At 42.8% G+C, this 25,996-nt stretch overlaps 1 long non-coding RNA gene across 1 annotated transcript; it reads left to right on the top strand.

Annotated features, from left to right (window-relative positions):
* The first annotated feature begins 9,064 nt into the window (after positions 1 to 9,064).
* LOC138510113 (uncharacterized) lies at positions 9,065 to 24,563 on the top strand. The gene is made up of 2 exons (XR_011280321.1): positions 9,065 to 9,197; positions 20,380 to 24,563. It is a non-coding gene; the product is annotated as an uncharacterized lncRNA (long non-coding RNA).
* Positions 24,564 to 25,996: the final 1,433 nt, after the last annotated feature.

Here is a 25,996-nt window from a genome sequence, read left to right on the forward strand (position 1 = left end):
ATATGCCACCCCACTATATCAATGGTGGGGGAGAAATGTCCATGAATAGGTATTGCCCCTCTTCCTTTGTCGTCCTAAGAGAAAGAAAACCTGGAGACTGGCCAAGAAGGACGATCCGGAGACCGGGAGCAGAGATGCAAGGGGCCCGGGGTACCGCCCAATATTCCCATCAGGACCAGCGAGGAGAACCGATCGATCAGTACCGGATGGAGGAAAAGATGCTGAACTGTGCCATCTACCGGAAGAAGATGAGGAGAACATCCCAGATCTTGCGAGTTCCATCAGTGAAACAGAATGGCCATCGCAAGAGGGGGGCTTGTGGGATGTTTGTAACCATGCATCCGAGCCCTACCACAAAAACTGTGCAGTACTGGCATGGAAAACATCATGATGGCCAGAACTTCCCAGAAAATGCACAGGGAAATGCATGAAGAATAGGCTGCCACCCATTTTTGCCTATGTTGTGAGCACAGAAGGGCACAGAGCCTAAAACCATTGTAAAAGGGGCAATGCTGATTGCCAAAAGCAACCCATAACTGGTAGGAATTTGTTTTCTTCAGGTCAAACATGGCTAATTTATGGGCACAAAATTATTTTACTGCAGAACTACACCAATGCCATTTGTTGAACCTGGACAATATACTTCCATGTAATATCTCTTGTTTGAAATGCTTGAATTCAAGATCCAAAAAAATTGCATGCAGTACCCGCTTTTGACTGAGGGCGGCGCTAGCGGTCTAAACTCTGACAGGGAAACTGCATGTCAGGAGTTGCAGGAGAGTCCTTTACATCAAAGGCTGGGGGTTAATTAAAATCTTAACCACATGCTGTTCCCAGAAGACAATCTGATTTAGTTAACAGGCCAAAGGCTGGGAAACCTCTCACCTCCAGAGATTCACACCAGGAGTTAGAATCTCACATGACCTCTTGATTGATAGAAGGCAGACTGGCTGGGAGCCTCCTGGAGACCACACAATAGGCTCTTGCACTTGAATAGAATATGTTGATTTTGATTGTTTCCTGTCAACAAAGGCCTGCCTGCCAGAAGACACATGTGATCACTGACCCACCCAAGTTTTGGAGGCGGACTCCAACACTCTGAGAACTGAATTGAAAGCAAAATATATATTTTACAGAAACACTGATAACTCTTTGTAATCAAATGACAGGAATGTATAACTTTGAGAGCCTTCATTTAAAAAATGTACCTTCGATTCAAGCCCAAACTCCAATTTGTGTGATGCTCTGGGGCAAAACCCTGCTATTTATCTATACTACAGACTCTGTGTTTAAGCTAGAGATATGGGAATTTACTGGAGTATGTATGGACAGGCCGTGTATATGTGTATAATTTTTAATGAAAAACCAATATTGCAAAACCAGTTAAAAAACGCAAAATGTTGCCGTTTCTGAATGCAAGCTCTTAGAAACATCAGAGTTTGAACAGAGTATACCTCATGTGATACGTGATGGGTGCATGTAATTTCAAACCTAACAGTGGTACCAGCATCCAGGAGCCGTGCAGATCAGCGCTGGGTCCAGACAAAGCTGTGCAGAAAGATCCAGAAGCAGTGCTGTACCCAGAGAAAGCAGAGCAGTATCCAGAACCAGAGGCCAGAGATCCAGAGTGACCCAGACCGCTGTTAGCAGAACCAGAGAGCTGACCCAGATCACTGCGAAGTGCCGAGACCAGAACCGGAGTCCAGTCCTAAACCTGACCAGATCCGTGGGGAGGCCTATTTCAAAATATATTGTGAGTACCTAGAAGAACTGTGCAGAACCAATCTCTTAGTTAAAATAATATAATTCAATCTATTTTAAATCTAACCTGAACTGCTTCCTAACTGTCACCTGTCATTTTCTAGCTGCAAGCTGTAACCTGTCGCTTTGAACTTTTAAAATTTCAAATCCGAAGAACTACCTTTATTTAATCGTCCGTATCTCTGGAACCGTTTGGAACTTGGTTTAACTTTCCTCTGAAAGCTTAGAATCTCAGCTTTTCAACAAGCTTAGAACCGACTTGCTACTCCCTATACTTCTGCCGTAATCACGATTCTCGCACTCGCGAATTAAGCCGCGATTTTCGATTTGGCCCGATTTCTTTACTTGTAAAAAGATAGCTGCTTTTGCCTGAACTGCTAAATTTCGTTTGCCTCTTAAGAACCATCCCTGAATCATTGCTAGAGTGAGCCTGAACTCATATTAACTAGATACCACTCACCCTGAACCTCCTGAAGGGAATTAAAAGCATTTTCAGCATATTTCTCACTGCATTGTCATCATATTCAAAGCCTTTTGCCTGTATTTCAAACTTCTGTAGTCTAAGCTTTCTGAATTGAACTGAATTACATTTGATTGCATTCCTAAGGACTGTGTCATCTTCATCTTCATCTCCTTACATTGCATAAAAGGGGGGGTTAATTGTCCAAGAAAGTGATTACATTGTCTTTTGCTAAAACCCTATCAAGTTTTTTTCTGTACTGCATTTTCATTCCACCTTGCCTCCATTTGAAACCATAAAAGTATTGTTGCTATCTTATCCATTCTATAACCACTCATCATTGATTATAAAGAAGTGTGCTAGTGCCAGACTATCCATTATTGATTACTGCTCAGATTAAGTGTGATATTCAATTATTAATTTATTATAAAGTGTGATATATATATATATATTGTTTAAATTCTCAAATAAACCTTTTAACTTGCAAAACAGAACTACTTCTTGGCTCAGTGGGGTCAGGGGATTCCAAGAGAGGGGTGTTATATAGGGGTAGTCATCCAGAACTCATGAACTGGACATAAAGATATATCAATATGGGTTTCCATTCAGTATCCCAGACTAGGCATTGACTTAGCTGTAGTGCTGGATTGAATCCTCTTACAGAATTCTCTCTATTCACCTCACATATGTGTATGTATATATTTTTCTCATGTCTCATCTCATGTAAATGTAAATGCTGCGCACTGTTAACGGAGGGGAGGCTTGCGTATTGCAAATAATAAAACAAACAAACAAACAATAAATCTCACTTTTAACTCAACTCCTGTGGTACTTTATACTTTCCCTGACCTCCCGCCAAAAATTAAATGTCTCAATTTGGGCTGCAAAGCTCGCAGACAACGGGGACAAAATTGGGGCACTTAGAACGCGCCAGCCAAGCGGGCCGTGGCGTTTGGGAGAGAAGCCAGTTCGCATTTGCACATTGAGGCGCACTACATAGACGGATTCTAAACTTCAAGTTCTCACAGATGCCTATACTACGTGATGTTGCAAATAAAGAATGCGAAGGACAGCGCCCAGATGAGGCCCACAAGTCGCACTGGAAGTATAAGGGTCTATTGTTTTTTGACCTTGAGACAGGGACCATGCCCAAAGAACTACATTTGAAGGGAGTGCGCAATAACGTAAGGGACGATAAGGCAGAAAATTCAGAAACTAGACCGAGTTTCATTTTAGGTCAGTATACGAAAAATCGTTGTCAAGAGCACGGTCCGTTTTACAGACTGCATTACGAAGAGACACAATGGAAATTTCAAATATAATGTAAGTAAATCTTTACACGCTTTTATACCGGAATGAAGATTTAATGAATGGATGCATGAATAAATGAATGAATGAAGAGCTAGGAAAAGCAAGTAAAACTGTTCGTAGTGGGCACATGGGCATGCAGGTCCACTGGTCTCACCGATCTCGGTCCTTGGCCCAGCCACTTTTCCCTGCACTACGGGACTGTCTCTGTATCCTTCAGCCCCTTCTCCCGGCATTTACCTTGCACTTGCCACCAGCTGGCCCTATTATTTAATTTGTATTCAACTAACCATGTACAGCCCTTCCCCATGCGCGATCAGAAAGACACATGGCCTAGTAGGATCGTTGTCTGTCTGCCCTTGTTCCCCACCTGCCTCGTCACGCCTAGAAACACTTGAGTATAGGCGCGTTACAAATGCCATATCATATATCATATCATTCCTCACACATGTAGACTAACTGTCGTTTATCATTGTGTGTTGGCCTCGATTTATCTCGTTACTTTTCGCATTGATTTTAGAGACGAACATACTCCATTGAACTATCCTTGCAAGCAAATAGTTTCTGATCGGCCGTAATAAATAAAATGAGTAATATTAATGAAGTTCGGCTAGCGAGACTAATTATCATTTTTTTGTTTTCATAACAGGTATTTGATCCCATTCTGCCACTGCCATCTGTTTGAGACACTGGCGGATGGATTCTTCAGCAGACACCTGCAGCTTCGTGTCAACAACTGGAGCACGATCACCATATTATGGGATGATCACTAAGGGCCCACATGCCCTTACGCTGTACTAGTGGCTAGAAGCAACATAACAACCTTTAGGCTGGACTAGTGCCTAGTTGATGGAACAGCCTTGCGGTTCACCGTGCTTCCAAAGTGATTCTTTTTACGAAAATGAACACCCTGTGTACCATAAAGGAACAGCGCGTGACTCAAGATGAAACGGAACAGTTATTGCGGATACAGATAAAAGAAAATAAATGGCTTCCGGAGTTCATATGGCAATTACTGAATATTCTCCAAACATTTAATGTCAAATAAATGTACTTTACCAAATGTACCGTGTTGCTGTTTCATTTTAAAGTACAGTTTCATATTCTGAATTGTGACGCGCTGTGTTGTGATTTGATCTGTGTTGGTTTCCGGGTTCTGTGTGGAGTCGCGCAGAAGACGACTGGGCGCGTTTGCCTTCGCAGCACAGTAACGTCACGGGGAGAGGCGGGGAATGTGAATGTTTTGATAATGTCAGGCTCAGGGGCGGGGGAATTGATTTAGTGCCACAAAAGCAGGTCAGCCAGGGCGATCAGGGGAAAGATAGGATTATCAGAAAATGGCGGCTCCCTGGTGCTTGTTTTCGCGTGCGTTTAATGGACGAAAACTCGGGTAAGGTCCATAGGAAAGTTTTCTAAAATCGAGCCACTTAGGCTTAAAAAAAACATGGCCGACCCATAGGGACAATAAAAAATGTGACTAGACCATGCCTTTAATGATACTGAAGATTAGCGCTGGGCCGTAAATTGTTTAAGGATGAAGGCCAGGATGATATTGTCAGAGTAGGAGGTATATTTGAAGAATGCAAGCATTTTTAGGAGGTCAGAGGAGAGAGAAAGCAGAGTATGATGTCCAGAGGGGCAGTGCGCATGTTGGGTGCAGGGGTGGCTAATGCTGGGGGAGGTTGATTCGATGATCTGTCAGATTATGCCAATTTTTTCATGGAAAATGTTGATTCCATCACATTATTTCTGGGTTGCTGACACTTCGGAGTAAGGTTTGTTTGTTTGTTTGTTTATTTTATTTATATAGCGCTCCAGACCCAGGAGTAAACGGGCGCTTAAGGAAAGGTTACACATATACACTATATAAAGAATTTGCAGTTATACATTTTAGGGTTAATATACAATATATACAGTCAGAGGTAGTTAGCGTGTACAATTAAGCATTAGAATGGTATGTACAGTATATACAGCAGTCAAAGTCTTAGACCTGCTTGTGATTGGTTTTATCCAATGGGATTGGCACAATGCTTTACTACTTCAAAGAGAGCTTTGCTCCTATTAGAGCCTGCTGCATTGGTGGTGGAGTAGTAAGCAGCTTTGGCCTTGGTTATCAGAATCCTACAGTTGGCACAGAGAGATTTGAGGTCAGTGAGGTCTCCACGGTTACGTTTTTTGCACCATGGCGGGCATGAGTGTCAACAAGTTTCATATCTGAGTTGTTGAATGAATAATTCTAGGAATGATGAGGCTTTCCCTGTGGCAAGGAAGTTTGCTGCTAGCTCATTGACTGGAAATGTTTTGAATGAGCAGTGTTGAATGAGGGGGCATTTAGCCTGTCATATGTGGGCTGTTGTTGAGTGGGTGATCAACAGCGGGATGGCAGCGTGGTCAGATCAGTCCAATGGGATAGGGTCTGTGCAAGTGATAAGAGGGTATGATGTAAAGACTAGGTATAGGGTGTTGACTTTGTTGACCGTGGGGAGAGCACAATTTGCTTAAGGTCCATGAATCTGGTCATTACAAATGGTGCTCTTTGAGTGTGGCTGTCGGCGTGAGACTCAGGGACATTACAATCTCAGAGAAAGACAGTATTAGCATGTGCTAATTTGGCAGAGGAAAATAAGTTGGAGATGACATCAAAGAGTCACTCTTGTGAGGTGGTCTGTAGATGAGGCGGAAGGTGATGCATTCCTTATATAATGAGCATTGCCAATCACTCCTGTTGATAATTCACATTCTACCTCCTGCTCTTCCTGGCTGGTGTGCATGTTGGATGCAGTAGCCAAGGGGAAACAGAACATAAAACACATAGGCGGAGGATGGGGCATGCCATGTACCGGGGATAAGAGAGCATCAAGGTTGTCATACGAGATGAGTTTGTAGTTCTCAGCGACATGAGCAACTGTTTAGCAAACACCGGGTGTTGAATGGGGGCAAGGTGGATACTGCTAAGATTCGCTATGGTAGCTTGCCAGGGCTACCCAGGGTGCATGGCCATTCAGACCCGTGTGAGGGTTTGGGATGGCCTTTGAAAAGAGGAGACATTTGGGGATGTCTTTTGGCGAGTAGTTGTGTAGCGACTACTTTGTAGGTGAATTGCGGATAGTGTGGCTGGCCCCTGGACCCATCGGGCCAGAACAGGCACAAACAGGTGGCGGCCTTTACTTTGCATATCCTTCACTTAATGCTTCTGGTGTGGAGAACGCCTCGGGTGTCACGGAAGTAGATGTTTCAAGGTGTGCGGAGTTAGTGTTATGGCCAGAGGAAGGCGGGAAGAATCCTCGTAGCGGAAGGCTGAAAGGTAAGGGATCCTTCTGCTTCACCTAGGAAACCTTGGGGAGCCTCTGGCCATTTCAGGAGAAAGGCTCTGGCTCGCTGTACCTGCTCAGTTAAATCAAGGAGAGGAGATCTCAAGCACACAAGGACGTTGTCTCATTTGCCAGTAGCAAGATGGATTCTGTCAATGAGGGTGTTATGGGGCACACTGTCTAATGCCATGACATCATCTAGGAAATGTGCAGATTTGTGTCAGTGTCGTGCAGGATGTCCTCCCATTCCAGTATTAGGGCAGTTTCGAGGCCATTTGGCTGAAAGGACACAGAGTGTCAAGGGTTAACGTTGAGAATACTGAGATGGATAAGGGTTCTGTGGATGCAAGGTGCTTTGGATGTGTAAATAGAGCTGTTGATGAATGAGGCATGGTCGCCATAGGTGAACTGGGACTTGTACCTGCATACTATTACAAGCTGGAGCAGGATTTGAAGAGAGGATGTGGAATTTTGGCCAACCATCTTGAAAATCTGTGACTCTGGCTCAAGAGGGGGAGTGGGTTCCTTTTTTGTTGTTGGGGATGGGGTCAGGCAGCAAGATAAGTGAATGGCCAGCCCAGGTCATAGGCATGTATTTATAGGAGGCAAGGTGTGAGGAGTGGGAAATGTTTGGGGGGATGTTTGCAAGATGTTTGGTGACAGGAAGAAACGCACTGAAGTTGAAGTCTCCTACAGAGTGGTGACACCATGGGTAAAGGATGAAAGGGAAAGTGTTATGGTTGTTGTTGGGCAATAGCCAAGACTCATTTCATGTTGAGGCAGTAGTGGAAAAAGCTGTCAAGGATGAGGACCTTTGCACTGTGTATATGTTTGGCTTAAGAGTGATAGAAGGTGCCGACTTTCAAAAATGGCTGCTCACTTTCCTGGGGACTGACATGGATTCTCAGTATAGGGAGTGCAAAGCCCTATAAATAACCTCATAAATAATGTATAATCTTTTCAACACGTTTTTATGAAATGTCCCAGAGCAGGGAACTGGTGCTACCTTAACTATAGATATTAGGGGGAAGGCATCCAAACTGCACATTTGATAATCCCAATGTGGAAGCTACTCCCTAGGAGCAGAGCACAGGGTGTGTCTTGTCTCAGACAAAACCAACATAGAGTGCAGTTGTTAGTTCAACATTTTGAATCAGTGTAGTGGAAAACTGCTTTGCTCACTTCCTCCAGAAACTCGAAAGAATTGTGTGGGAATTGATTGCGCTGATAGTTTTTGTTTTTGTGCGATATTTAACGTGCACTTCAGCTTTCCAGAGTTGTTTTTATTGTGCTGGCCCCACAAATGTGGGACAAAATGCAAACATGAGAAGTATTGAATAGTTGCAGGGTGTGTCAGTAGTGGATACAACCAATATTCAGTGTGCATTTTTGAGAATGTGCAGTACAGTGCAGATTGCCTGGTTTTGCCTCTTATGGCTCTCTGGCTCAAAGGTGAGTCGATTAGCTGGATGCATTGTGTTGTATTTGCATTCTAATTGGTTTTTAATTATCTTTGGTTCCGTTTAGAGGCTGTGTTTTATCTCACACCCCTGGCGTTTGACTCTGCGTCTTTTCTCATTATTGATTTGTGCATCGAGCTTGCTTTTAACTACTTTAATTATTTATTTTATTTATTTACTGCATTATTCTTTTCCCCTCAGTTCCTTGTAAACGCACTGTGCGGTCTGAGGTTGACTGTCCTCCTGCATCTCCCCAGGGCATTGCACTCGACAGGGCTGCTTTAATTTCATTTCTCACTTGCATACACGTCGCGAGTCTTTCTTCGCTATTTCTCCTCCTCAACACCAACCGATTGGCTGTTTGTGCCTCTTATGGATCTCTGACTAAAAGGTGAGTCGATTAGCTGGATGTCGTGCTTTGCTCTACTCTGTTCTGTTATCATTGGGTTTTATTTGCATTCTGATTTGTTATTAATTGTCTGTTGCTCATTTTAGAGGCTTTGTTTTATCTTGCGCCTTTGGCGTTTGACTGGACGCCTTTTCTCATTATTGATTTGTGCACTCAGCTTGCTTTTAATTACTTTAATTATTTATTTTATTTATTTACTGCATTATTATTTTCTCCTCCGTTCCTTGGAACTACACTGTGTGGTCTGAGGTTGCCTGGCCTCCAACATCTCTCGCAGCATACACAAATCGCAAGTCTTTCCTCGTTGTTGCTCATCCTCAACAACAGCCTATTGGCTCCCGGCGATATTACATGCCGCTCATCTTCAGTGTTTCCATGGAGGCACAGCGGACAGGCGCAGTGGAAGCACCTCTCCCGCACGGGGTCCGGCCAATGTCCTGCCCATCTGTGACGGCAGCCTGCACCACCTCTGCTGCTCAATATTTCAGGTGGGATTATATATATAATATATAATTGGTTATTTATAACGCTCTTAATACCCAGAGGTTTCTAAGCGAGGACCCGGGGATCGAACCTGTGTTACACTGTGTCATCTTGCTTCCAAGGCGAGCGTGTTGCCCCAGAGCTATCCTCTTGAGATTTGTTGTTGTGGCCGCCACACTCCTACCCACTGACTGGGTTCACTCAGTTAACACTGCCTCACTTTCACCGGCTGAGCTGGTGACTGTAGTCAAGTGCCTCCTTTTTAATGCTCAAACATTAGGGGCTCATGCTTTGGCATGCTACAAACTTTTACATGAGCACTCCCCGGATCTAGTATGCGTGGCCGAGACTTGGATTCTTGCCTCTACGGCCCACCTTCTCGCCCAGCCTCTTTCTTTGGGTTATTCCATCCTCCGACTTGACAGGGACTTGCCTTATCCTGGGCCTTGATTTATCGTTCTTCTTTTCTCTGCTCACTGATCTCGGATTCTGTGAGAATGGAGGCCTGTCTGGCGCAAATTGTGGTTTCTCCATCTTGCACCCTTTAGATGCTCTTGCTTTACTGCCGCCCCGGGGGTGGATCCCTCATTTGTCTTACCTTTTCTTGATGTCGTGACTGACTTGAAGGCACGCTATCATGATCTGGTCATGCTGAGGGATTTCAGTTTGCATCCTAACGTCCCCACAGGCCTTCAGGTGGCCCATCAGGTCTTGGCTCCAACAGCAGACTGGCCCCACCCACTCTCATGGCAAAACCTTTGATCTTCTGTTTGCCTCGATCATGTTGTAATTCTTTTCACATTTAACATACCTCCATCAGCTACCATTCCTGTCCTTCCCTGTACCCCTTCTCGCTGCTGGTCCCCTGTTCTACGCAATGACATCTCCTCTAACATCAATACATTTCTGGCCTCTTGTATCCCTCATGACTTGGCTTCCTTTTCTACTACTCTTACCTCCTTGGCTGACTTACTGGCTCCACTTAATCCAGTCAAGCCTCGGGGTCGTCCCTCAGAACCTTGGTTTTCGGCTGAGCTCGCTGCCCTCCGGCTCCTGCGAATACAGGCTGAACGCAAGTGGCGTATTTCCCACTGCCCCCTTGCCTGCTTGTCATTTCACAAAGCCTCTGCTGCTTACCAAAGAACCATTATTGATACTAAGTGTGCCTATTGCACGTCACAGGTCGAATTGGCTGTGAATTCTATGCACGACCTGTTCAAACTGGCTCAGTCGCTCTCCTCTGCCCCTCCTTCCATCCCTGTTCTGCCATCCCAAGAGGTATGTGACTTTCTCTCTCTTTTCTTTCAGGATATAATCGTGGCCATTCATCGTAAGATCTCTGATCTAGGCGTACCTTGAACCTGTCCAGCCCCCATATATAGTTCTCTGCTCCAGTTCAGGTCTGGCATACATTTCCCAGTTGTGTGGCCTCTGACATCATTCTACCAGGAGGTTGAAATCAGCTTCTAATTAAGGAGGTCCTCCCTTCTGTCTCCCTTTATTTGACCTTGGTAGCCAATATTTATTTCCCCTGGAGCCTATTCCCATCTATTCTTAAGCACTCTCTGATTATTCCTCTACTCAAAAAAACACATCTTGATCCTCAGATGCTGATGCCGGTAATACCGGCTATTTATTGCTGGTGGGGTGACTTACCTCCAGCTCTTGGCTCGAGGTAAATCAGGCCATCCCATGGGCAAACCTGTTTTTTGGCGGTGCGGGACAAGTCGAACTAACAGAATTACCACCACTTATTCCCAGTTCGCCAAACTTGTAATGGGCCCCAGTATCACCAAGTTGCTCCATATACAATTTAAAAAGAACAGGTTATAAAGTTGATACTTGAAGTACTCCAAGTGGTACTGGATGAGCGTCGTAACGATTGTCATCCATTAAAATTAATTGGTGGTGGTTTGTCGAATATGAGCAGATCTACTTCACTGTTGACCCACCAATGCCCATTCTATGTGATAGCGCTTAGATTAATACCTCATAATCAATTGTATCAGACGCTGCTGTTTCGGTGCTTTAACCTGATCGAAAATTGATTGCAAGACTGCTAATAGATTTTGCCATAGACCTTGTCCTTTAATGTGTTTTTTGCCATAGTCCTTCTCCTTTGTCACATTCCATCATAGTCCTTGTCTTTCATCAGAGTTCTTCATCACTGTCCTTCTCTTTCAGCAGAGTGCTTCATAATAGTGCTTTATCACAGCCCTTCACCTTCATTAGTCCTTCATCACAGTCTTTTTCCTTTCATCAAAGTCCATTTCTTTTATCACCATCTTTGGTCACAGGCCCTTTCCTTTGTCACAGTCCAATTATTTCTCCTTCATCGATCCTTCTCCTTAATCACAGTCCTTTGGCACAGTGCTTATCTTTCTTTACAATCATTCACCAAAATCCTTACACAAGTCCATCCTCTTTGTAGTAGTCGTTCTCCTTCATCCTAATCTGAGTGTCTCAGTCACAATCTCTTTCGAGCACAGTCTTTTTGTCTCACTAGCCCCTCCTCTATCTTTTCTTTTTCCCCCTCCTTATTTACTCTTTCTCTCCCAATCCATACCACTTTTTTTCTTGCTCGCAATCCTTTTCATCATCGTTATTGTCACTTTTTTGTGTCGCTAAATCTGCTCAAATATAGCAGAGCAGAATACTGTCATGGAAATACCCACTAAAATATAATGCGTAGCCCACAATCCATAAAATAAGACATAGCTGTACAAAGACACAAGCAATTAACATTTTAAGGTCTTAGCAAGCCCTGCAAATAAAGTGAACAAGGGCTCTTCTCCACCGGTAGAAGAGTACCAAGTGCACCGCAGTCTCAAGAGTCTTATTATCGCATTCAATCCTTCGGCCCATGGCTCCATGCCGGATTTAGCAGATCAATAGCTCAGAGGTCCCAAATCTAAAATAGCTTTCTGCCCTAATGTTGTGTTCCTGGGCAGCATACGCCTCCATCCCCCATATATCCATGTGTTTGTATATCAGGATATCTTTCACAGTTGTCCAGGTTACCAAACAACGCCTCATTGCTTACATTCCTAAATCTCGCCTTCAATTCCATAATAGAATTCCTAGTAATCGTAGAGACTCCCACAGGGCTGTAAAGCCCATTGTGTATAAAGATAATTTTTTTCACCCTGGCCAGCCACATATATTTATACAAGCATTGAAGCCTAAAATATTTGTCATTGTAGCTTGGTATACTCCGGTATCGGGTTTACCCATAGACTATTCCAACATGTAATTGGTAAGAGACTGATATGATTGGTAATAGGGCAAACAGCAATCTCTAGACAAGAGGGTCCAATCAGAGTCCCATTCGGCAATGAAGAGAGGTTTCTAAGGAAGGAATTTTCAGCTACAGACACCATGGCACATGATGCATATCCCCAGAGGCCAGCACCATATATAGCCACAGTGGCAGACTTCTGTTGATAGATATGAGGGGTCTTTACACTGGCTGCCCACACCCTATTGTATTGTCAAACAAATATCCAGGTAGTCAAAGTGAGATTCTACCTCTAACATCTACCATTTACACAAAAAACTCCTCTGGGGCATTCAGTTGTCCACATTTGCATCTTTTCATCTTGCCAAAGGAATGGTCTGCCCACTCATATTTCCCCATAAATGGTTGGTGTACTTGCTCCACACCGCATAGCAATGTACTTTAGTAATGGTTTCTACGATCACTGCTTACTTTTTTATGATTTAAACACTACAACCCACCCTTGTTCACACAGCCCTCTTGTGGTAATGGCCAGTCACTCCCAAAAAACTGAAAATCGATTGCTCTCATGGCCTAAGCCATAGGACACCTCTGATGTTAATGCGTGCAGCCATCAGAGGAAAATACTCTCTCAACACCTTTAAACAATCACGTGTCACCATGAACATGGAAGACGCTCTTGCCTCCAAAGCAAATCAACACAGTCTTTCGCAGTTCTCACTTTATTTTTCATGGCTGGATCTTGAGACTTGCTGTCACAAATCTCTTTTAGGCAATAGGGACATAATTTCACCAAAATGCCGGGGGTAGCAGAAGTGACATCACACAAACCCTGACCTCTGATGACATTGAAGGAAGTGATTTTTGGCCTCACCCCAAGTGACATCACAGGAAGCGATGGCACACAACCTTTCTCCCCTTGAACGAAATGGAAGTGGCATCACATAGCATTGTTCCTCAGTACACTAAGAAACATATGGTTAAGATATCACTATAACATGATATACATTACTTCCATGAAAGTATAACCATATGTAGCATTAATATCAGTGTGTAAAGGCCCATATTACCAAATTACTGTGAATGAAAGCAGACGTCTAACACAACAACCTGGACTACTGTACATCACTCGGGCTAAATTGTAAACAGACAGAACATCTTGAAGAAGCCTAAAGCCCAAAGCGCAGACATCCAGTGCCTGCCAGGTGTCTGGCCATAGACTGGAAACAGCAACTGACCACCACAAGTCCAACCAGAAAAACGATGGTCTGGAGCCATCACCTTTCTGCTTTTGCTTATTTGGTAAGTAACCCACAGTTTTTTTGTTAAATGGGAGTTAGAGGGGAAGGATGTGTTGCAGGTCACAGTAATTGCAGGTTTCATTATGTTAAAATGTAAACAGCAGCAACATCTCCAATGAGGCTGGAACGTCTGGAAATGCTTGTGGTCTCATGCAGAAGTGACGCAACCTTGAAGTTCGGGCTGGATTACCCCTTTTGGGGAGGCAAGACTGATTTGCATACGGTCTTTCCCCTCCTGTAGTGGCTTGGCAGGCTGAGAAATTATGGCGTGGTGGGCCGCCCACCAGAGCTGTGCCAGTGGTTATGAATGATTTGAATCTTGACCGCGATCACCGTTCTGTCTGTTTTGCTTATTTTGTTGGTAAGTAACCCACATTTGTTGTTGCTAGATGGGATACAAAAAGGGGATGTGTTGAAGGTCACAGTAATTGCAGGGTTTTTTATTTTACAATTTAAGCAGCAGCTCGACGACATCATCCCTAGCAAAGCCTGCTGGGCCTAGAGACCTAAGCAACTCCTCGCTCCTGACGCCCAATGAGGCTGGTACATGTCTGGGGATGCTTGTGGTCTCGTGCAGAAGGGATGTGACCCAGCAATTCGGGCTGGACTGGCCCTTTTGGGGTGTGACCAAGCATGATTTGCATATGGTCTTTCCCCTTCTGTAGTGGTTTGTCAGGCTGAAAAACGATGGTTTGGAAGGTTACCCAGAGCTGTGCCAGTGGTTATGAAGGATTTGAAACCTTTCAGCCATCACTTTTCTGTTTTTCCTATTTGGTAAGTAACCCACATTTTTTTGTTAGATGGGAGATGGAGGGGAAGGATTTGTTGCAGCGCACAGTAATTGCAGTTTTTTTTATTTGAAAATGTAAACAGCAGCAGCAGCTCTATGACATCACCCCTAGAAAAGGCCCATTTTATTATTTTCTTTGGTCCTTTATATCTTGCTTAATGCCAGCCTCCTACAGTTTCTAAGCACTGGAACAGGAACTGAACCCATGTTGCACTGCATCCTCTTGTTCCCAAAGCAAGTATGTTACCCCTGAGCAATCCTTCCAAATATATATATTTTTGCTTAAGGAAGGAACAGATGGTTTACTTCAAATTAATAATCTCATCATGCGTCTATCTACAGTGTGCTGGTGATGCAGGTATGGCAGATCTGGGTCAGGTCACACAGTGCCGCAGCTGGATTGGTCGCAGAAGCCACTGGGGCAAGCCCCTCTCATCACATGCCGAGTGGCTCACTGGATGTGCAAAGCAGACAATGTAGAAACACTGATGAGATTTGCATTCATGCTGTTACGTCACTGAGTACTGCAGGCAACTCTTACCCATTCTCAGCTATTTAGACCTAGCACCCATACCCCTCCTGTTGCTACAGTACTGGGAATGAACTGCACAGACAGCCCCGCCTCTGAACCCAACCATTCAGCCATTCTTCAACAATGGACTGCCAACCTGTTAGTGATAGCGGCTTCATGGTCTTTCCTGTAAATTAAGGTCGACTAAATTTACTGCTTTCAAATTTTTGTCAATAAAATCTCCATACATGATATGGATAATATATATACTTAGCACCATTGTCAGCAGTGTCCACTGATGCCCACATTACATGAAGACAGCTGTTGTCCGGAGAATTTGACGTGGCGTGCTATTCTTGCTGAAGGATCTTTCCCCACAGCGATGCATCAGTATCAGTCTTCAAGAGGAGGTTAGGTCAGCATGTCTTACGCATTCCTCTATGTGTATGCTGATAACATTGAAGCTTGACCTATGGAGCACTGTTCGTCCGCAGGTACTGTGAGGGTGCAGAAGAAGTAGAGTGAGAAGGGGAGGTCATCTTCCATGGCTGCAATCTTTTATTAAATCAACAGAGAAACCTATCTTTCCATAGTTCTAAGGGGCTTGCCCTGCCTTAAACTAGGACAACTTTAGAGATTTGGCAAAATGTTCCCAGTCAGAAACCTACTAATCTAACCCTTACACTATAAACATAATTCTTTAACTTTAGTGAAGTTTGTGTTTCCTTCACCAGGAGAAGGACTCCCTTCTTCTGGTTTCTTGTTCCATCTTATAGTAGAAGTAGCATCTTCATTGTTCCATCATAAAGGACCAGGGCAATGACTCCCTTATACTGGTCCTTCTATAAAAGTTCTCCATAGTGATCTTTAAGCACACTTGCATACAATTTTAATTAGTCTCTTTAACTCCTTCCAGTAAGTAGAAAAACTCAAAGCCTTATTTAGCTTTCATTTACCACTCTGATGAGGGAGATGACTCCTGTTCCACTCTTCTTGGGCAGCAGTATTGGGTAGACCACTGCAATGAGGAAGATGACTCCCGACAATCTGCTTGCTCAGTGTTATTGGGGTGAGCACTGCGACGAGGGAGATGACTCCTGATGCCCTGTGGCTCATTGGTATGGTACGGGTTGTCACCACTGTGGCGCGGGAGATAACTCCTGATGCACTCTAGCTTCTTGGTTTGGCTTCCTGGATCCCACCCGGTTTTCCTGTTGTTCTCATTACCTTGTTCTCTGTTGGTACACGGCTCCGGTTCTTCCCCGGGTCTCGGGTTCCTTTCACTGTGATTTCTGACACATTGCGCAGCTCTGCAGCAGGCTTCAGCTGGTGGTCTTGCCACTGTTTACAGACCTCACGGTCCACCTTTATAAAGTCGTGCAACACCTCGATTGCTTCTTCCATTCGGTGAGTCTGCTCCTAGCCAGCTCCTGGGATGTTGTATCAGCGTCCCATTCTTTACGGCCTCCGTCTGGAGGAACAGTTTGTCTGCATCTCTGATCCTCCCAATTTAAATCTTCCGGCCAGGACTCGCGTGGTGCTGGCTTCCATGATGAGAGCTCCCTAGCCTGTATTTGCTTTCTCCTTTATAGTGTTGACTCTGCTCTGGTGTAATGTCAACAGCATCTTGGAAAGTCTCCTTGCACTCTTCATGCCTCCAGTGAGCCACCTCTTTGCAGTACTTGGCTGACTTTGCATATGGTTATTCCATAAGATTCTCATGTTCTTCTTCATCCTAGTATGCTTTACATTTGTCAGAGTCATGGCTTTAAAATAACACATGATTTCATTATCCAATGTTGGGAGAAAAGGGTGGCCATGAGTGTAGGGGGTTGTGTGACTGGGCTTTAGGGAGGCTTTTTCCCAGGTGGATACCCTTATCACCAGGAGGGGAGTTGCTCCCTATGAGATTCTCCCGCATATTACCACCCCTTTGGGGACTATTGAGTAGTAGCCTCACCTCCCTAGCCTCATAGAAAAGGGCTCCTCCCTCGGGAGAAGTGACGACACCTGGTGAATCGTCACAATCCCCACTAACGAGTAAGCATTGCATCAAATATATAGGAATATTGCTCAAACATTACTGTACTCTAACCAGCTCAAATGGCAATCATTTGTTGGATGGAACAATGTGATGCATTATTAACCCATACCCTCCTTCATGTGTCACGTTTGGAATCCATTCATCCACTCATCCACCGCCACCCATCTATTGTCACCTGTAATATAGATGTATATCAGTTTAGTATACATGGTTGTTCATGACTCACAATTAATCAAATGTTTTTTGGAGTATCACTCAGAGGTGGACTGGGGAATGTAACTATCACGATGAACAATGAAAAAGCAGCCCACACTCGCAAATGGCTATTCACTCCTTTTGTGACAGTCTTTTTGTGTAGTGCCCGAAATGGAATTTTAGGCAAAATATCTTTAAAATTGTGCATTCCAAAGAATATTTGTTCAGCGGCACTCGTCAAATTTAGTAGGAGCACAGTGAATTAGCTCTTACAAATGGCCCACTTTGACCATAAGAAAATCCCGACACTAATATGTTTCCCCTGCACTGTTCACATTTCCCTATTGCCATAGAGGCCTGTCAGAGCCTGGTATCATCTTGTGGTTGGAAGTCAGGCTACATCTGATGCCTAGTTATGAATGACTGCCGTGGCTAATATCAAGTCTCATTGTCGAACATTACTAGCTTCATCCATTTTCTGCATTGCTAGTCAAATAAATGAACATTCTATTTCATTTCAATAGATTGCCGTGTCCTGTGGCATACCATGCTGGAGTCACAACCGACGTGAAAGTGTGTTGAATGGTCACTGCGTGTGCTATACTTTGCATCTGCGTTCTTTTAGATTTTATAATCCTTTTAAGACTTTAGACGACATCAGAAGAGCACAGACTCTATTTTTTGAAAGGATCAAAGTTATCTCGAGTTTCTGTTTTAATAAGTGAATGTAAATGTTTCAATTCTAATAATGTTATATTTTGAGATAAAAAAAATTCGTAACATCTTGTTATTCATGAACTGTTCTCTGCTCTTTTGAAATCACACCTCATGATTAAGTAAACATAAGCAGTGTTGTTGGAAATGTGTGCAATTTGCTATTGGCATATGCCTATATTTGAACTGCCATGGGGGCCTGGACAATGGCTAATATTAACAGAAACTGCCAGCTGCACATTGCCCTGACTTATAACACTGTGCCCATATATCCCTAAAAAAGCAATATGTTGCGGCTCTTCTGGAACTGTGTGGCGCCCCAAAGACCAGTTAAGACCTGTACGTATGTGTACTCAGCAGGTTGCTGTTTTGAATATCAGCAAATTAAACTTAGAATTTGTTGCATACATGGTTGATAAATTGAGTACCATGTTCTATGGGTGCAAGGACATATTTTAAAAGCAGTGTGTTAACTCTGGAGCAGGTCCTAACTTATACTGACCTCCTACCTGCTATTGAGCTTGAGCAATCTCTTGGAGTTCTCATACAGCAGGGCCGTGCTTAGCAGTAGATATGGGCTGGTAAGAATCTCCTGCAGACTTCAAACACTGGCAAGGCTTTGGCACTAGCCAAGCTGAGGAAAGAGATCAAGCAGTTGGGAATGGGTGACAGCACACCGGGCAATGTTTTATCCACGGAGGCCGGCAGTGTTTGAACAGGGTAGGTGCGATTAAGCCAGGAATGTGTGTTTTATGCATTCTAGGGGGGAGTTGGAAATACATAAGGCTCACGTGGAAGGATTTTAGGATGCCACATATTTGATTATTTCTTTTTATGGTGGGGGTTTGGGAGAGTTGTGGACATTTAATGCTAAATATGGTTACCTTATGAATCCCCTCCACATCCACTACAATGCTGGTCCATGTGAACTGGGCAAATAAATATCACTGGATATCAGAAGGAAAACACTGGAAGTACTGCTCCAGAATGAACAGTATGAACACCTAGCTAGCAAATGTCCCTTGATTCATGTGTGTGCCTTATATTTAAAGGATGACATGTGTGAACTGCAAAGGCCCTCTAGATTCACGTGAGGCATATCCAGAAATTGAAACTAGCGCTCTACTAATTAATTATTCATTTGTATTATCCTCTCTTAAGATCTCACTCAGGCATGCTAACTCTAAAGTAAACAATTGAGAAAGCACAGAAGAGCCTTGGAATTGCAGAAAACACAGCCAGGCCATAAAACAACAACAGATGACGTAAAGCACTTGAATCTAAGTGGTCATTCATAGAGTGATGCAGATTTTGTTCTGCTGAGCAGTGCTTATGACTTGCTCCCTCCCCAAACACTGCTATGTTTACAGATTAAAATAATCATACGGGCTGTAATAACAACTTTAATACATGAGGTACGAATGCCCTTTCAAGGGAAAGGGTGAGTAAAATGTACTTTCATCTGCTGCTTTCCAAATTCATGTATGGCTTCTCTGCACCAGGACACTTCATATTCAAAATCAGAAAGCTGATACTGGTTTAAAAATGAACAAGAAATGTCATGCTAAGCAAACCTTTTTAATATGTAAAATGTTAGATGGGGCACATAATGGTTGTTGGGATGAGTAGTGTATTGACTTACAAAGTCACTGTTCAGAGGATCCCAAGTACCTTCTCGAGTAATCTATGAAAGCAATGAATGTCTGATGTACAGCAATAGGACTACACAAAAACGCTACTCTACAAATCTTGCATCCGAATTTCATTCAGTACTACAGATTCGACTGGGTACACACTATTAGCCAAGACCGCATTTTCTACATTCATTACGACAGATTCGATTGGGTACACACTATTAGCCAAGACCGCATTTTCTACATTCATTACGACAGATTCGATTGGGTACACACTATTAGCCAAGACCGCATTTTCTACATTCACTACGACAGATTCGATTGGGTACACACTATTAGCCAAGACCGCATTTTCTACATTCACTACGACAGATTCGATTGGGTACACGCTATTAGCCAAGACAGCATTTTCTACATTCATTACGACAGATTCGACTGGCTACACACTATTAGCCAAGACAGAATTTTTCTTCAACAGCAAGCACGAAAGGTAAGCACCATTTTGTCTCAGATTTGTAAGGGCTAAAATTGCATTGATGTACCGATATTTCTCCTCATCCATTCTTGTAACTTCAAAGATTAACCAACAGAATCATTTTGAATAGGACCTGCACAGGATATCAGTTTGAATTGTGACATTGATCAACAGGACTGCCATACTCTGTAGTATATTTATTTTTAGTGTCTTATTTTCTCAATCTACGTTTTATTTACTCAAAAGCATGTCTTATTTTTGTTTTTATTTATTTTATTTGTATAGCACAAAACAAAAAGGCCTGCGGCATAGAGGTGCTTAAAAGAACAGACAACGATCAACAAAAAGAGAGGAGAGAGGAGAGATCAGCAGCAGCAAATCATGGAAACAGTGAAACAGGTCAGCTGAGCAGAATAGTATTCAGCCTCCGTTTAAAACTGAATAAAGATGAAGATGCTCGCAAATCAAGTGGAAGTGCATTCCAAAGTATGGGGGCTGCATGTGGAAAGAACCCCTGTGCCACACAGGAGAATTTGGCACATGGAGTTACCAAAAGACAGGTGTTGGTAGACCGCAATGTTCTGTGGGCTGGTAACCATGAGGTACTTTTAGCCAGGTACTCAGGCCCCTGACCATAGAGACAGCGATGGGTAATAATACAGTGTACACAGAACAGGATAGGACTACTCACTGGGAGCCAATGTAAGGCTCTTCTCGCGGGGGAGACATGGCCTGTCCTGAGTAGCCCTTCCACAATACGCACAGCGTGATTCTCAATGACCTGGAGCCGGAACCGCTCCCCCTTGGTGATACCCAGTAAGAGGCTGGCACAATAGTACAACCCGGCCCCAATGATGGCACGCGCAATCATCGCACTTATCATTGCAGATTTTGCATTTGTTAGTAAAATGACATCTTGTGTTGTCATTGGTTATCCTAACACTATGTCCAAAACCAGCCATAAAACTAGAGATAGTTCTCTAATCCAACAATTGCTACTGAACTGAGGCATTCAACCAGATTATATAGATGGATAAACAAATGAAAGAAATCTTATTAGATAAAAGCGGCAATTGTTACCATGCATGCAGCCATCTCTTCAGCGCTGAGATGTACGAGTCAATCAATTTCACAAAGAAGGCTATCTAAAAATGTTTGATTGCTTGCTAATGCTGTACCAGTGTTTATTCCACATAATAATCAGTCATTAAGTACAGTATTGATTGTTTTCATGAAAAGACACGTTTACCACCTCTAGATGTATGATTTTATTTTACTTATATTTATAACATGCATATCCACAAGGGGAGCCTGGCAGAGAACTGCATCTAGGCGCAGAGAGAAATTAAGTAGGGTAGACATCGATGAACCTGCTTTGGGGTAGCCCAGAGATTTATCTGAACAGGTAAGTTTTCAATTGCTTCCTGAAGGTGGATAAGGGAATTCATTTTCTGGAACTGTTGTGGAAGAGAATTGTAGGCTTGGGGCCCACAAGAGAGAAGCAGTTGTCTCCCCTGGTGGTGGTTCTGGAGGGGGGAATTATTAACAAGCCTCGTCCCATGGATTGCAATGTACGAGTGGGACAGTGGGTTACAATGTTAGATGTCATGTAGGTTGGGGCGAGGTCATGATGCGCTTAAAAACAAGATATAAAATCTTGAACTGTATCCGCGGCTGTACTAGCAGCCAATGAAGACCTCTCCCGAACTCTGAAATCAATGTTTTCCATTGTAGTGAAAACATCAATCGCACTGTTGAGTTCTGGGCCACCTGAAGACGTTGGAGTTGATATTTCTGCATGCCCTATAGAAGGGCATTGCAATAGTTTGGTATGGGGTTTGTGAGGGTTCCTACCACAACGGGACGATCCTTCTCAGAAATAAGTGGAAGTAAAGGTTTAAGAAGTTTCAATTGAAAACAGAAGGACTTGATTAACTTGTAAATTGCAGCTCAAACTGGACTGCCAAATGCAGCCCAGATTGTGTACTGGCTGGGTGTATTTGGTTGCAATTCCAAACAAGGTTGGGCAGGGAACCAGATGTAACATGTTAGCCAATTTCTTTTTGGCAACAAAGACAATAATCTCGGTTTTAGAGGGGTTCAATTAAAGTTTAGTTTCTAGCATTCAGAATTTGTTTTTTCTGCGCTCTTTAAGACTCGCTGAACTGCCTCCTAAGGTTGCTTTAATTGGACATAAATCTGCATATCAGCAGCATATGAATGATACGGCAAATCATATTGGCCAAAGATGTTAAGCAGTGGCTGGATATACACACAAAATAGTAAAGGTGACAAAGATGACCCATGTGGCACTCCGCAGGTTACTGGCAGTGCTTTAGATAGGTAGGGACCTGCCTTAACCTGTTGGGAGTGGTCAGTCAAAAACAAATTGAACCATTTAATGGCTCTTCAGATACACGTGCCACTGATAGCAATCTGGATTTGCGTATGCCAATGTCAACTGTGTCAAAGGCGGACTTTCTCAGTGTCATCGCCTGGCCTAAATCCTGATTGGCAAGAGCCCAGCGCATTGTTTTCTTCCAGTAAACTCTGCAATTGTGTGGTCACAATTTTCTGAAGGATTTTGGCTGGCCATAAGAGACATGCAATGGGATGATAATTGGATAGTATTTTATGGTCCAATGTGGACTTTTTTGACAGTGGGGTAAGATATGATTTTTTTAATTCCACAGTTCATTGCCTTGAATTAGTGAGGTATTCACCATGTTCTGTATGGGCTTGTTAAGAGCATGCGCTTGTTGTTTGGCCAAATAGGCCAGAATGGAGTCATAGCTGTAGTTAGTGGGTTTGAGGTTGGCAATCCATTTCTCAATGCTTTTTTCTGTCAACAACGAGAGGGTAAACTCAGATACAAACACTTTATTGTCTGCCGTTTAATCAGTGACAGCCTCAATATGAGCGAATACAGCCCGAGCATCAATGTTAAATCTGATCTGGTCCATTTTTTCTAAAAATAATTAATTCAAGTCATTGACCATCTTTTGATAGGATTAGAACAATTTCTGATGGCCATGAACAGGGATTTTCGTCTGTAGTCTGAGGATGATCTTGTTTTGAAGGCATAAGGAGTTAGCCAATCTTCCTAGTATGTCTTTAATGCAAGCTTAACCTTAATGTGGTCAGCATTAGCTCTGGCCCTGAGTCACTTTTTCTCAGTTTTACAAAATAGACTCTTGAGAATTTATACCATTGGTTATTTCTATTTCGCGCCACTTTCACCTTTTTTAAAGGAGCCGTGGTGTTACGGTTAAATTGTACCTGTTGCATTAAGTTTTTATATAGAGCTGCACAAGTAGTGTTGGATTGTGCTGCTGGTTGTTTGCGCAAAAGCTTGTGGACACTGATGCGATCGAGGGCTGTTTTTGGGCGGCATAGTTCTAAACTTGTAGTTACTATCATTCTACCTGAAGTGTGGTTAGTGGCCATTGTAAAACGTACCATATAATGGTCTGACCAGCTAACTGGCTCATTATCAAGGTGGTGTAAACTTAGGCCACTCGACAATAAAGGGTCCCGACAATGCCCACGTCTATGTGTTGCTAAGTTAGAAAGAATACAAAGATTATGTGATTCAAGGATATCTTTCAAATGTCGGCAGTCAGCATCTTCAGACTCACTGCACCAAATGTTTAAATCTCCTAAAATGATTAGCTTTGAGTGACAGAGGGCTTCTGTCCCCAAATAAGCATCCATAATGTCTGAAAAGAGGCTAGCTGGTCCTGGGGGTCTGTAACATAGAATTAATTGACATGGGTCATTAGGGTTGAACTGACATGTGCAGGTCAGTACCTGGGATGTAGTAAACCAGTTTAGGTTGTGACAATTCTGAAGTTCAAGAGTTTTTTAAAAAAAAATACAGAATAGCAATTCCCCCTCTTTTTTGCTTTTCATTGTTAAGCCACTTAATCTGGTAATTGGCCGGCACCAGAGAGTGAAAGGCTGTCACGCAAGTAGATGTAAACAAGGACTCAGTCATACAATGCATGTCTGATTTGTACCCTTTCCTTTTGACCCTTTCATTTGTTTTCTACAGGAGAAGACGGGGAAGGCAGCGTGCTGTTGGTGCCCCTAGGTACCTCACAACCACCACGGTTATGACAGCCACGGTGGTCAAATAACTAAGAATTTCTTTTTTTGTAAAGGTCAGGGGAGGCAAGCTGGCTATTATGTTGCTGGATAATGTTTAGGACTATTCTCATGTATGTGCTAGCAAAATATCAAGATGTCACAACTGTTTCTTTTCTTCTTGACCTATTAATTTCTTGTTCACAGGACGAGATGGGGGATCCACTGTACTGTTGGTGCCTCCAGACACATTACTCCCAATGCTGATATACTTGGCATAAGTGTGTTGTTGAATAAATGCAATTGTATTTGTTGTAGTGCTTAATCTGTGGCTAACGTGTCTTTTGTTCAGTTTATTAAATTCCACTTCTGTGCCTATCGAATATCTGAGATTGGAATTGGGCTTACTATCTTTGACCTTAAAAAAAAAGAGAACTGTTTCCTAAAGCCCTTTGCTCTCCCAAGTGTCCTCTGATGTGTGTTATTGGAGCCAATGAGATGAAGGAACATACATTTGTTTACAAGAACCTTCGAAATTTAAATAAGGAATTGTTTGAGTCGATTGGATGGTCAACTGAAGGTGAATGGGAGGGGGATTTTCTGTGACTCAAACAAGCTGTTGATAAGAAATCAGCTTTATGGGATTGGCACTTGAACCATGACCACCTGCCCAAATTAAAAACCTATCCGAAGCTGAGAATGGCGATCCAAAACTTTAAGGTGATGCAGAGATATCTTTTATTAAGCTTGTCCCCTGCAGTTTGAAACTTCATCTTGAGGTTGCGAATTAATCATCTACCTGTTTTAACCGTGTGTGAGTCTAAGTTAAAGTTACCTCAAGATCAAAGATACTGTTGCATATGTAAATTGAAGCACATTCTGGAAACATCAAGGCATGTGATGACCAAATGCTGGTCTCTGGGGAGTATTTACATGTGCAATTTAGAAAGATTAGTGTATTGGTACGATGAGATAAAAAAATAGTTCATTTTGGTCGCATTATTTAAATCAAAAAATGCTTCGCTTCACATTGCACTTTATAGAGTTTGGTTACAGGTTGCAAGACTGCTAAACTGCTGAAGATTTAAATAGTATTTATACCTATGAAATTGTACAGGGCAAATTGTCTTTGTATGAATGTTTTATGGAATGCTTTGTTAAATTTAATTTTTTTATTTTCACTAATATACAGATGTTACTGTCATTTTGTGAAAAGTTCATACTTGAACTAAGCACAATAAAAGTATACTGAAAAATAAAATAAAAGTTTATGAAATTGTACCGCCCAAATCAGAAAATGGTATCCCCACCTTCTTGATCAACTTTCTCTTCTGTGGTGATACACACAAATAACCTAACATATTATGTGCAGTAGTAATGTCAATAATTCTCATTTTGTGATTTTTCAAAATCTTGTTTGAGATGGGCAATGGCTGAAGGTCTTTTGTACAGATTCCTTTCAGAGAAAATCAAGGATAAACACCAAGGGACTACGCTTGCATTATTATTATCGTTTGTAATGAAAATGATGCTCAACTTGCCATTTTTACCCCATTGCATATTTTGTTAGTCATTATGTTCAAAGAGTAATTCCTCTAGATGTTTCAAGAATGTTTATAACAAAACATACATTTTAAAAGTAATGGCATCAGACACACATTGTAAATTACATTTTTATAATTTTTCATAAATCCCTAAGAAAGCGAAAGACCACAAAATACAGACCACACCACAATCAAGGGATCCAGTCTGTCAAGTGACATTTACTTGGGCAGATTTGATCTTGCAACATCAACAACCATCAGCAACCCTAATC

This window comes from Ambystoma mexicanum, chromosome 6p (assembly GCF_040938575.1).
Source record: "Ambystoma mexicanum isolate Mex_15411 chromosome 6p, UKY_AmexF1_1, whole genome shotgun sequence".
In the NCBI taxonomy this organism is placed as follows: Eukaryota; Metazoa; Chordata; class Amphibia; order Caudata; family Ambystomatidae; genus Ambystoma; species Ambystoma mexicanum.